At 36.8% G+C, this 11,435-nt stretch overlaps 1 long non-coding RNA gene across 1 annotated transcript; it reads left to right on the top strand.

Annotated features, from left to right (window-relative positions):
• Positions 1-6,879: 6,879 nt before the first annotated feature.
• On the top strand, positions 6,880-8,695 carry LOC107708652 (uncharacterized). Its single transcript, XR_001636383.1, has 4 exons — positions 6,880-6,963; positions 7,625-7,756; positions 7,891-8,004; positions 8,496-8,695. It is a non-coding gene; the product is annotated as an uncharacterized LOC107708652 (long non-coding RNA).
• The last annotated feature ends 2,740 nt before the right edge of the window (positions 8,696-11,435 follow it).

Below are 11,435 nucleotides of genomic sequence, written 5' to 3'. Positions count from 1 at the left end.
CTAATGTGTGATTTAAGTGTTCCCTTAATTTTTTTGGGCAGTTTGTTGGGTTTGAAATGACAAGTATGTGGAAGCCTATTTCAGCTATGTGTAAAAACTAAAAAAAGGTAATTGTGATATAAAGTTTAAAATAATAAATAGTTATGTTTTTTTTTCTTCTGGTTGCCAAACATGTCAGTTAATGTGATCTGGGACCAGCTGGTTAAAGTAATTGCAAAAATGGCCCAGAAATGTTCATTTGTTTCATTTGTTTGCAGATGCCATTTGGTTTAACATTTTGTTAACTTATATAATGAAATTCATGAATTTTACATAAGACTTAAGTGTCCAAATACAGGCCAATGCTATGAGAACATGAAGCACACTGGCAAACCAATAAGTATTCTTTTTATATTCATCTCTCTTTTTCATCCAAAATATTTATATAATCATGAGAACTATCCAAAAAATTCAGCAAATTTAGCCAACAATCTCTGAAATTATCATAGGAAGGTTCTATAAACTGGAATAGTGTTTTCCAACCTGCTCTTGGAGGAACACCAACACTGCACATGTTGGATCTCTCTTTTATCTAACACCTGATTCCTCTCATTAGCGGAAGCGCCTCGATTACCTGAATAACACAACATCTAAAATGTCCAGAAACACTGAACTATAGAAGTGGGAAAAGAAGCTTCAAACTCATATTATCTAAACATGTCTTATAAGCGGTGAGAAGAAACCTTTCAGTCATGCACATCTGTTACCATGGTGACAGAGGGCCTGCTGGGCTCTTCAATACATGCAACATGTGCTTGACACACTGCCATGAGCACAATAAACAACATTTACATGCAGAGATGCTTAAGTAGCAGCAATGAGTAGTTTATGTGAATGTATTTATTTGTGTACACATGTATATAGGTGCATAAGCAAACGAGTGTCCGCAGTGAAAAAGACAAAAAAAAGGGGGAAAATCTTTTAAATCTAGTGCCAAGCTCTTATTAATGTTCTCATATTAATGTTGGTTTTTAATAGTTTGTAAACACATTTAAAACATTTACAATATTCTCAACAATTTAATGGCTGGTTGTAACCATCAAGAAAAAGTAATATAAAAGAAATATAAATGTAGTTGTTGTTATTATTATTACTAATGAATATTAATAAGTAGTGAAGCAGTTTTGCAACTTTTTCCTAAGAAATAATATTAAAAGATTAAAAAAATAATCAAAGATCGTCAAACTACTATTTAAATTAATAATAAAAACAATATTAAATGTGTATTAATAACATGAATGGCATGAAGCTTAATAATAATAATAATAATAATAATTGTTATTTTTATTATTAATCTTATTTTATTGTTTTATTGTTATTGTTTAGGCTATATTATTTAAGTACAAAACTGCTTCCCTGATATTTATATTCAATATTAATAATAACACGTAGTGAAGTATTTTTTTGTATCTTTTTTTAAGAAATAATAATAAAAAATGTCAAACTACTTTAATCTCTTTACAAAAACATCTCAAAATTAATTTTACTTAAAAAAATTAAAACATGATAAAACAGTGTCATAATAATAGTGTATTCATTATCATAATCATTAAAAAATAATAGTAATAATTTGATTTCAGATACATGTATTTGTGCACATTTGAGTTTGTTTGTCCGAATGCTTTGCTGCATACAGAAGTGTGTGTGTGTGTTGCAGCAGAAGTGGCTTTGACGTGCTCATCCATCAGCACAGCGAGTTGAGGTCTCCGTCAGAGCGGCAGGGATACAGTGGGCCACAGGGAGGGGAGGTGTCACTCTTAAACAGGATATATGGCCTCTCACTGAGACACAAATTACAGAGTAAATACATTATGGTGCTGCAGGACTTCCCCACTGCAACATCTCTTTACTAGCTGCGGCCCAGCGAATGCACGCAGTCCCGCATTAAATGGCTCCACACTGCATACACAATCACATTACAGAATGGTCTGCCAACACCCCATACAGTCACATTACACAGCATTGAGAACTTTCACACAATCACCGCCGGTATAAAATGAACTTGCTGGATCTAAATGTTGATCGACCCACCACACAGTGAGCAAATTTAAGCATCGGATTCAGCTCTCACAGCAAACCGGATTCAAGATGGTCTCCAACTAGAATATATCCCAATGATGGTGTTTCAAGGATACAGTATGATCCATCATAAGCCATAAACTTTGAGAGACAATTGCTCTGCCTGCTGTCTTTTACTCCTTTTTCTCCCCTAAATTAAGCTCAATTGACAGTATTTGTGGTATAATGCTGATTAATTAATTACATTTCCATTTGTATCTCCCTTACTTTAAAAAAAGGCAAACTTACAATAGAAGTGAATGAAGGCAATCCATAAATGTTAAAATACTCTGTTTCAAAAGTCATGACAATGCATGAAAAAATGACAATGCAACAACACAAATCCTGAAACCCTAAAAAGGCTATAAAAGTTATTAAGTTAGACAGCTTTTGAGCTCAAATAATACACGATTTTAACAGAAAATTCATTGTAAGTTTTTATAAAATTCACATTCTTGCTTTTAAATCCTCCAAAAATGTCCCCATTTACTTCCATTGTAAGCGTCTCACTGTAACTTTGATTAAATGGGTACTGCAGTACAAATTAAAAATATTGGAGAAAGTAGTTTCTCCCAACCTCTCCTCCTCAAGACTCGACGCTTACGCGGGTTGCCAGATTGAGGACACGCAACAGGACCGAGCGCAATTAACAGTGATGACCTTTACAGTGTAAGCTGATTTATTTGTGTTTTAATATGGCTCTGGTCACAGAGATTTTTAGATGGATACCGAGGCTTTTTAGGTCGGTTGAATCTGCGATTTCTGATGCAGTTTGTTTGCTGGCTTCCATGGCTGCAATGAACTGTGTTATCCACCAACTGGCAACCAGGGTTGTCAAACTACTATTGTGTAAATTGGCAGTGGGCGGAATCACACAGACCAAAACTCTGAAACATAGTTTTTTTTCAGAGAAATGATTATGTAATCTTAGCATATTTCCTAAATGTCTGCAAACATATTATGGTATATTATTTATCTTTAGTACAGTCAAAAAATGACATACAGCACCTTTAAACAACAACAAAAACTGAATGCTATCAGTCTGTAGGCCACCAACGCAAATGAACCACGAAGGCGGTCAGTGCATCCATACATCAAAAGCCCACAAGTGCTTCATGGTTTCACCATCGAATAAAGACTGATGTCCAACATGAGGCTCAGGATTTCACAACTGCCTTAAAAGCAAAAAAGAAAAAGGTCTTTCTACCATACAATTTGCTGATTGTCAAAACAGAGCATCTTCCTCAACAATCAGTATACAGTTCTCCATCTATAAATTATGATTTTTTAACATGTAGGGAGCAGTTTGACATGAATTATGCCCCGTTTGTTTGAAGCACAGCTATAATTTTCATAACTACTAATAAAGTGCCACGGGTGGCTGTCTGTCACCTTGCCGGCATTCTGTGACAGATGACGTCCTGCTTGGTTTATTTCCAGATCTCTGCTCTCGTCTCATGCCTTCAGCGAATAACAGCAGCGCCCCGCAAAAACACAAACATGCTCAACGTGAAATTAAGCTTTTTTTGCCGGCGCTGTCAGATAATGCGGCAAGGATGACGGTGACTTGTTTTACGACCTCATTTCTCGTTTTCAAACCTGGAGCTTCACTTGGTATTTTCTTTCCTTCCTTTGTGACTTTGCCTATGAGAACAGACAGGGCAGGGTGTGCAGAACGTAGACAAATGGCCTCTCGCTTTCGTGTTTATAGCTAGCGGAGAGAAACAAAGATGACCAATGGGAAAGAGGGGGAATAGGTCAAATGAAATCTTCAATTTGAGAAGCAAAGGTATTAATTTAAACTAGCACAAACGATCATCATATATTATGTTGAATTACTGCCGACAGGCCACTGTTTTTGTGCAGGTTTCTCTGAGGCAAAGAGCACAGTCCAGGGTGAGTGGACAATTAGATCCACATAGGCTGATCTGTGCAGAGTTTTCCTCCAATTATCTCTGGTGTAAACCACAGGGAGGGGGTGGGATGAATCTAGCCCTTAGCAAATAATCATGTACAAATGAGTGGAAGCAGAGGAGGGGGCAGACTTGGGAGAAGAGTCTACGGCGGCTCTGTGTGAGGCCTGTGAGATCCGTCTGTATATCTCAATGGTTTCTCCTAGACAGTTACACATTAAATAGAGAGCAAATGGAGACTTTTGCTGACATGTCTCTGATGTGTTTTCATAGAGAGGGAGAGAGAGAAAAAAATAATCCTCAACAACATCAAAAACTGTGTTCAGATTTGCCAAGATACAAAAATCACAGATTTTCATATGAACTCAAATATCTCTTTTTAAAAATGTCATAATTTCAAAAAAATTGTCAAAATTGGCATAGCTATTGAAACACAACTGACAAAAAAAAAAATATATATATATATTTGGTTTGGGATCAGTAAGATTTTTTAATGTGTTTTAAAGAAGTCCCTTCTGTTCATCATGGTTGCATTTATTTGACCAAAAATACAGAAAAAAACTGTAATATTGTAAAATATTATTACCATTTAAAATAATGGTTTTCTATTTTAATATACTTTAAAATATAATTTATTTCTGTGATGCAAAGTTGCATTTTCATCAGTCATTACTACAGTCTTCAGTGTCACATGATCCATATCATATCATATTGATATTACAGATATTACAGGTTAAATAAAATTTACACTATGGTTGGAAAATGTTTTACCTGATTCGCAAACGAATCCCTCGATGGAGTCGGTTCTCTGATGAATCGGTCAAATGTAAGTTGTTAAAAGATGCCTAGCATAGCTTTTTCCTTCAGTGCTGAATGATAGGATGTACTTGTTTCAATGAGCTGTAAATTTCCACTTAACCTGGTACTCTTTTGTTCTCTGTGTTATAAAGCAGCAATTTTCCAATTGTGGGTCTCAGATTGGAAATAACTGAGTCACGCTAAGTTTAAGAATCGTGCTGCTTTCATGCCATGTCAAATAGAAAAGCTCCTCCAATTCAATTTAAAATTCGTTGGTTGGCATATTCACATATTTCTCACACGCCAAACCACTGTATACCATGTTAGAAAGCATGGAACCGCTCAAAAGTTTATATATAAACTTTTAGACAGTTGTATGTACAGGTATATTATACAGGTATACAGGAAAACACATTAAAGTTGATTATTATTTTGTGTTTATAATGAGGACTGTTATTATATTTACAGTACCATTCAAATGTATAGGGTCTTTAAGTTTTTTAAGAAATTACTTTAATTCAAGGATCCATTCAATTGAAAAACAAAAAACACAACAAAACAGTGAAGTACTTTTTACAGTAAATTATTTGAAAATAAGAGTAATAACATAAATTTACAGAGTTTTTAAGCATGTTGGTGATTTGCATTGCTACAGTTTTGGTGATGTTGAGATCTGATATACCTTGTTGCCCCAAATTTAAAGAGACTTGATGAAAATTCCTGTTTAGAATATATCCACAAGGGCATGTTTTCAATTAGCTTTCACTGAAAAATAATAATATTTATCCCTTAGTTTTAGAAAATACCCTGTTTTTTGAGAATATATTGAAATTCCTTTGTTTCTGACATTATTTTGGTGGGTAAATACCACATTTACACATGCAGATGGAAGAAATGTAAACCCTCCTTTACTATATTTCATGATTTTGTAAGAATATTTCAAAGTTTGCTTACAAATATACTTCAAAGAAAACTAAGCAGAAAAATGGGAAACATATGCTCCTCATTTTCAAAACAGTTACTATTTTAGTGCTGTCCTGATTTATATCTTTGTGATAGTCCATTCAAATTCAAATCTTGCTTTTTTTGTCAGTGTGGTGTGCCAGCGAGAATAATAATAAGAAATGTTTCTTGAGCAACAATCAGCATGAGTTCTGAAGGATCATGTGACACTGAAAGCTGGAGTAACGGAGCTTTAGCATGAGAGGAAAACACATTTAAAAATATATTCAAATAGAAAGCAATGGTAGATTTACTGTTTTTCCTGTATTTTTTGATCAAATAAATGCAACCTTACTGAGCAGAAGAGATTTGTTTCAAAACCATTAAAAAATCTTACATGACCTTTTTTTGATTGGTGGAGTATAGGCTATATTTTATTTATAATATATATTTTAAAAGCATATTTCAACCAAAATATTACACCCCTCATTAGCCCATATATAATTTTAAAAATATGTCATTGAATGCCACATGACATTCATGACATATTTGATTTGACTGGACTTGAAATATCATTATCATTAGTTTCCCAAGGAGCAAAAAAAGTCACGTGAAATGTAACTTAGGGTATATTTATGAACGTTGAATAAACTGTTTAGAAATTCGGGATTCAAGAACAAGAACACCTCAGCGCCCCCTTTCAAAAATATTGCTTCTAGCGCCCCCCGATGCTCTCCGAAACACTACATTACCCCTGTTGAATCAGTAAAGATTCATCAGAGAACCGACTCCATCGGAGGATTCATTCGCGATTGCTAGTTTTGAGCCCAAACGGCCGACAGAAACGGAGACAATGTGATTGCAGACATATTGTGAGGGATAATGTTTCTCAGATCCTCTCACTTTTTGAGGAATTGCAATTAAGAAGTTTACTTTACTTAATCGCATGTGAGGGAAATAACTGTAGAAGCTTCGGACAGCTAGTTGCTTCCATGGTGGGCGGGCCTAACGCGTAAGTAGTAATCCTATTGGCTAGTGCTCACCTTCACTGTCCACGATTTGATTTCAGCAAATCACTTTGGACGTACACAGTCAGCGTGATTCATTTTCATGAGCCCATCAGCTTTCCTTGCATAGTACGGCAGACGCTGACTTTATACGACAGTCTGCTTGAGGGAAGATAAACATTTAAGATAAGTCGTCTTTGATTATTGTAAGTTGGTGTTGATAATAGATTAAAAAAAATGTTTTACAAGTCAGTTTTAGTGTGTTTTTAAGTCTTTGACCTCACTGTTAGTATTTTTTCCACCAAAAACACTGAATGACCAATAATTTTGTTTGATAGCCTATAAACATGTTTTCATTCATACATGGTTGCAACACATTTTAGTTGAAATTATTGAGGTTACGTTATTGACTGATGTTTCTTCAGCTCTATTTCAAATGATATCCCATAGTTTCATCTTAGAAGCATTTTAAACATTGTGTCGTATTGTAAAGATAGACTGAGTTAAAATTTGAGACCTTAGTTGTCAGATCGTTTTTATGTCCCTGATTACTGAAATTGCCTTGGTAAAATATGGCGCCTAGATGACCGCCCTGGATTCATGTATGCTTAAACATAGCTTTTTTTTTTAGCAACAGGTTACTAGATAAGAATGCTTCATTATATCTAGCTTATTTCCGTTTTCAAAACTACACTTTGTAAAATAATTATGGACATATTAAAATGATCTGGACATTGGATGATTGAAGCTCTGTACTTGCAGTATGGAGAGTAATAGACTCCGTTCGTAATTCATTTTTAGGTTTGAATTTAATGGGTGAAAATAGATGAAGCAGGTTATCTAACAGAAAGCCTTTCATTTATGCAGGCCTATAAAATGATGAATTCATTTCATCCCCAAACCTGAAGCTTAAGTGGGATTTTTTTTCCTCAAGATCACCTCTTTATAAAGCCGCCGGGACAGGGTTAACACTGGACCATTTTCTCTCTGCGCTGTAAGGTAAGAAAGTGTTCGTTCATGATATGAATCTCATTTGAAGCAGCCGGAAACATTGCTTTGCATGAGTGGCCCTATCGCCCAACTGACGCAAGGAATGCAACGATTTGTCACCCGTTTCCCGCGCGTCTGCAAAGAATTCGCGAGTAAACGCTCCATAGCCGCCACAAAACAGCCTAAACCACAACAGGCCATTAAAGTTACCTCACCATGAAGAGAGATTACACTACCTTCTGAGGAAAAAAAATAAGGTGAGAGAGACTTCTGGCTTACATAACTGAAACTTTTCAGTAATATGGCCTTATTCAGGGTGGACGCCATATCCTGTTTTACTGTCTCAAGGTACTGTCATGTCTGATTTTTACCACATGTATTTTTCACAGATGGCGCCAATTGAAAGATCAAGATTTTTTTCTACTTGCTTGCTCGGGCCAGTAGTTCAGATTTCTACTTTCGAGTATTTACACTGGCACAAAGACAGAACATTTTTTTTTAAATAAATAAAAAAAATTACAGTATAAATGCTTTTTTAATCAGACATTACGTGTGCTTTACAAATAAAATCTGCAAGTCCAACCCAGATCGACACAACAGTACAACCCATTGTGCAGACCGTACATCTATTGCTCACAGTATCGTTTTCATTTGCGAAAATGAAATATGGTGTCTCTCTTGAATAAGGTCCATTGCTACTCATGTATTATCTTGTTCTCTATCACAACCTCTGCTTTTTTTCTTACAGAATTATACCAACACAAACAACAGATCTGGAATAATTGACTTTGGATGTAGCTGCTTTATTCATTTAAATTTTCTGACTATGTCTGAGAAACCTGACCGCACTCGTCAGATCTACTTCAGACACATTCACAGTAGAAAGAGTAGAGCTCCGCTGGCGTCTTCCATCTCACAAGAACAAAAAGGAAATACAAGTTTAGTCAAGTGTGAAGGGAGTACTCATTATAAAAGTGAAACATGTCAGTTTTGGTGTAAGAAATAAATGTAAAATGCATTTGACTTCCTGCTTCTCTCCTACAATAGAGTACTTTTACATTACATGATTAGTGTTGCTCAGAAAAAAGGGCTCATTTTCACACTTTAAAACTCTTTATGAAGTCAACACATCCTCTGGAGAATATTCTCCATTCCATCATGAAACCTTTGAGAGTTCAGCCGAGAGGTTATCAAGTCTTACTTTCCCCATTTTCCTCCCCAGAACAAAAGACTTTCTGTCTCCTGGCAACAAAAGAACAAATTTATGGAGAGTGGAAGAGAAGAAATGTGACCGCATGTGGCACCCAAAACATATGCTTTATTATTTTTTACTGAGACTATTCAAAGTCCCTCAACCATTTCTTCAAAAACACATCATGCACCGAATAATGGCTTTGAGACTCACCATTATCTTGAATTCAATGTGTTGTTGTTTTGAGGCACAATTGTAATTGGACAGCCAGGCCTGGTGTGTGTAGTTCTTGTCTGAAAACACAGTAAGTCAGGTCTGTAAGTTAGTGAACTGGGAGAGATACTTCTCCTGGGAGATACGGGTCCGGCTCTGAGGACAGTGGAACAAAACTAGCTGAAAAAAGTGTTTCTGCACTCTGGGTTCGAGATGGAACCTCCATTTCCACATGACTTTAGAAGATCCAGTCTGGGGAAGCAACAAAGTGGATGGGCTGAAATTGGCTGGATGCCGAGGGAGAGAGGTGTATTGTTAGGGCTATGGCGAAGCCCCACTGCCTGAGGAGGGAGACAATGATCTTCAATTACCAACAACTCTCAGTCCAATTTACTGCGGACATGAGAAGAGGAACGGTGAAAGAATTGTCTTCAGAGGAGAGCTTCGGGTTGTAGAGGCTGAAACTTTCTGGAGCGATTTGTGATCAGAGAAAAAAGTGAGATTTTTTTATGTGCTGCTAAGTGGATCGACATATAGAAAAGTGAATGGGAGCCTTTTAATTAGATGACGGACGCAAAGAAAGGGTGGTTCTAATTAGAAGGGAATCGATTCCGAAAGGAAGAAAGTTTTATTCAGAAGGGAAAGGGAAAAAGGAAAAACTGTGAGCTTTAATGAGACTACAAGATCAGAGCTTTAGCGAGAGGGAGGACTGCACTTTTTTTTTTTTATCCGAGGTAGATGGTACACAACACTGGGAAGTGCCAGTCATTAATGGCTGCGCCTGTCATTAAAGCCATAATGTATTTTATTTCTCTTTCACTGTAGGTCAAGATGCACATGCCTAATGCGATCGAGTTGCGGCGGATCAGAGAACCAAAAAAAAAAAACACATATGCGGTTCACAGACAAAACAAGGCTACATTGGTGGAGTAAATCAAAAGCGTTTTGCATTATCCACCGAGACGCACTCGTTTTTCTCCCTAATCACGTGCATCCAACCTCAGCAGTCGGCAAACAGGTGAGACTGTTCCCCAATACCTAAGATATAACCGCAGATTTAGACCGACAACATGCCAATTATACTTTGATACAGAAGGATTGAAAGAGCAGAAAATGAGTGTGTTGGGTTGATCAGAGGCTCCCACGGCTGAGATCAGCTGATGCCACTCAGCCACCCAGGTGTGTGCTTAATCAGGAGTGCTTCTCCTTTAGGTTTCGCGTTGGACAGAAGGAGCAGTTCCGCTGGGAGACCGCCTGTCAGTATTCATCTTCTAAATGAGAGCCCCCTTCCCCACTCCATCATGTAGCCTGTCTCTTCTTCTCTGGGAACTGCCAGTTCTGCTCTCCCCAGCAGCTACAACATTTCTCAACAAAATGCCGTGTTTTCCAACTGTACCTTGACTGTCTTTACAAAGCCATCAAGCAAGTGCAGGAGAGCCGCCTCTGCACCCTTAGAGGCAGAGGAAGCACTATAGCTCACCGTGCCTGTAGGGTTCATTTAGGTGCATAACAACATCCGACAAACCTCTCAAATAGATGCAAACAATGTTGCTGCACAAAACGGCGTCGAAATAATCCAGCCCTACTCACGCAAGATAAATATGTAAAAACAGCTCTGATTAGGCTCTCGACTGATCTCTCTTCAAAATAAAGCGCTTCTCTCCACCATTAGCAGCGGCGTGTTTTGTAGTAACTCCGTATGGCCTTCAATAAAATCGTTCAGAGCAGCTGTACACATGATGTTTAATTGCACCCCCTGTGATTACAACAAAAGATCCATCTTTCCTTACTCTCCATTTTCTTGCCATGACTATCTACCTCTTGAGCATCTGCTTCTATCCACTTTGTCTAAGGTTGCTAAGTGAGTTTCTCACGGGAGAATTTTCTTGTTGCGATATTGAATCTTTTTATTTTGAAAGTTTGTATTTTCTCTTACTTTCCTTTTAGGCTTCTGTTGGCTGACTGGACCTCTTTTCCCATAGGGCTGAAAAAAACAAACAAAAAAACAGCGGCTGCCCACAAGTGTAGATGTAACCGAGGAGTCACAGATGGAGAAATACACAACGTGTTACTGGAGCTGAAAGGTATAATCAAACACAAAGTATTGTCTAAATGATTTCTTAAATTAAAGGATGCATCCTTCATATTTGAGTTTGTTTCCTTATCCTTCAGATTACAAACTGTAAAGGAATCACAAACAAAAAAAGAAATATTCCACAAAAATAGCTACAAATAGAGGAGGGTAATGATGTAAGATAAATGAAAAAAAAAAAAAAAAATCAG

Source organism: Sinocyclocheilus rhinocerous, unplaced genomic scaffold (assembly GCF_001515625.1).
Source record: "Sinocyclocheilus rhinocerous isolate Xijiao unplaced genomic scaffold, SAMN03320098_v1.1 scaffold1889, whole genome shotgun sequence".
NCBI classification, from domain to species: domain Eukaryota; kingdom Metazoa; phylum Chordata; class Actinopteri; order Cypriniformes; family Cyprinidae; genus Sinocyclocheilus; species Sinocyclocheilus rhinocerous.
Note: the sequence above shows the minus strand (reverse complement) of the source record. Positions and strands in the feature narration are given on the sequence as shown.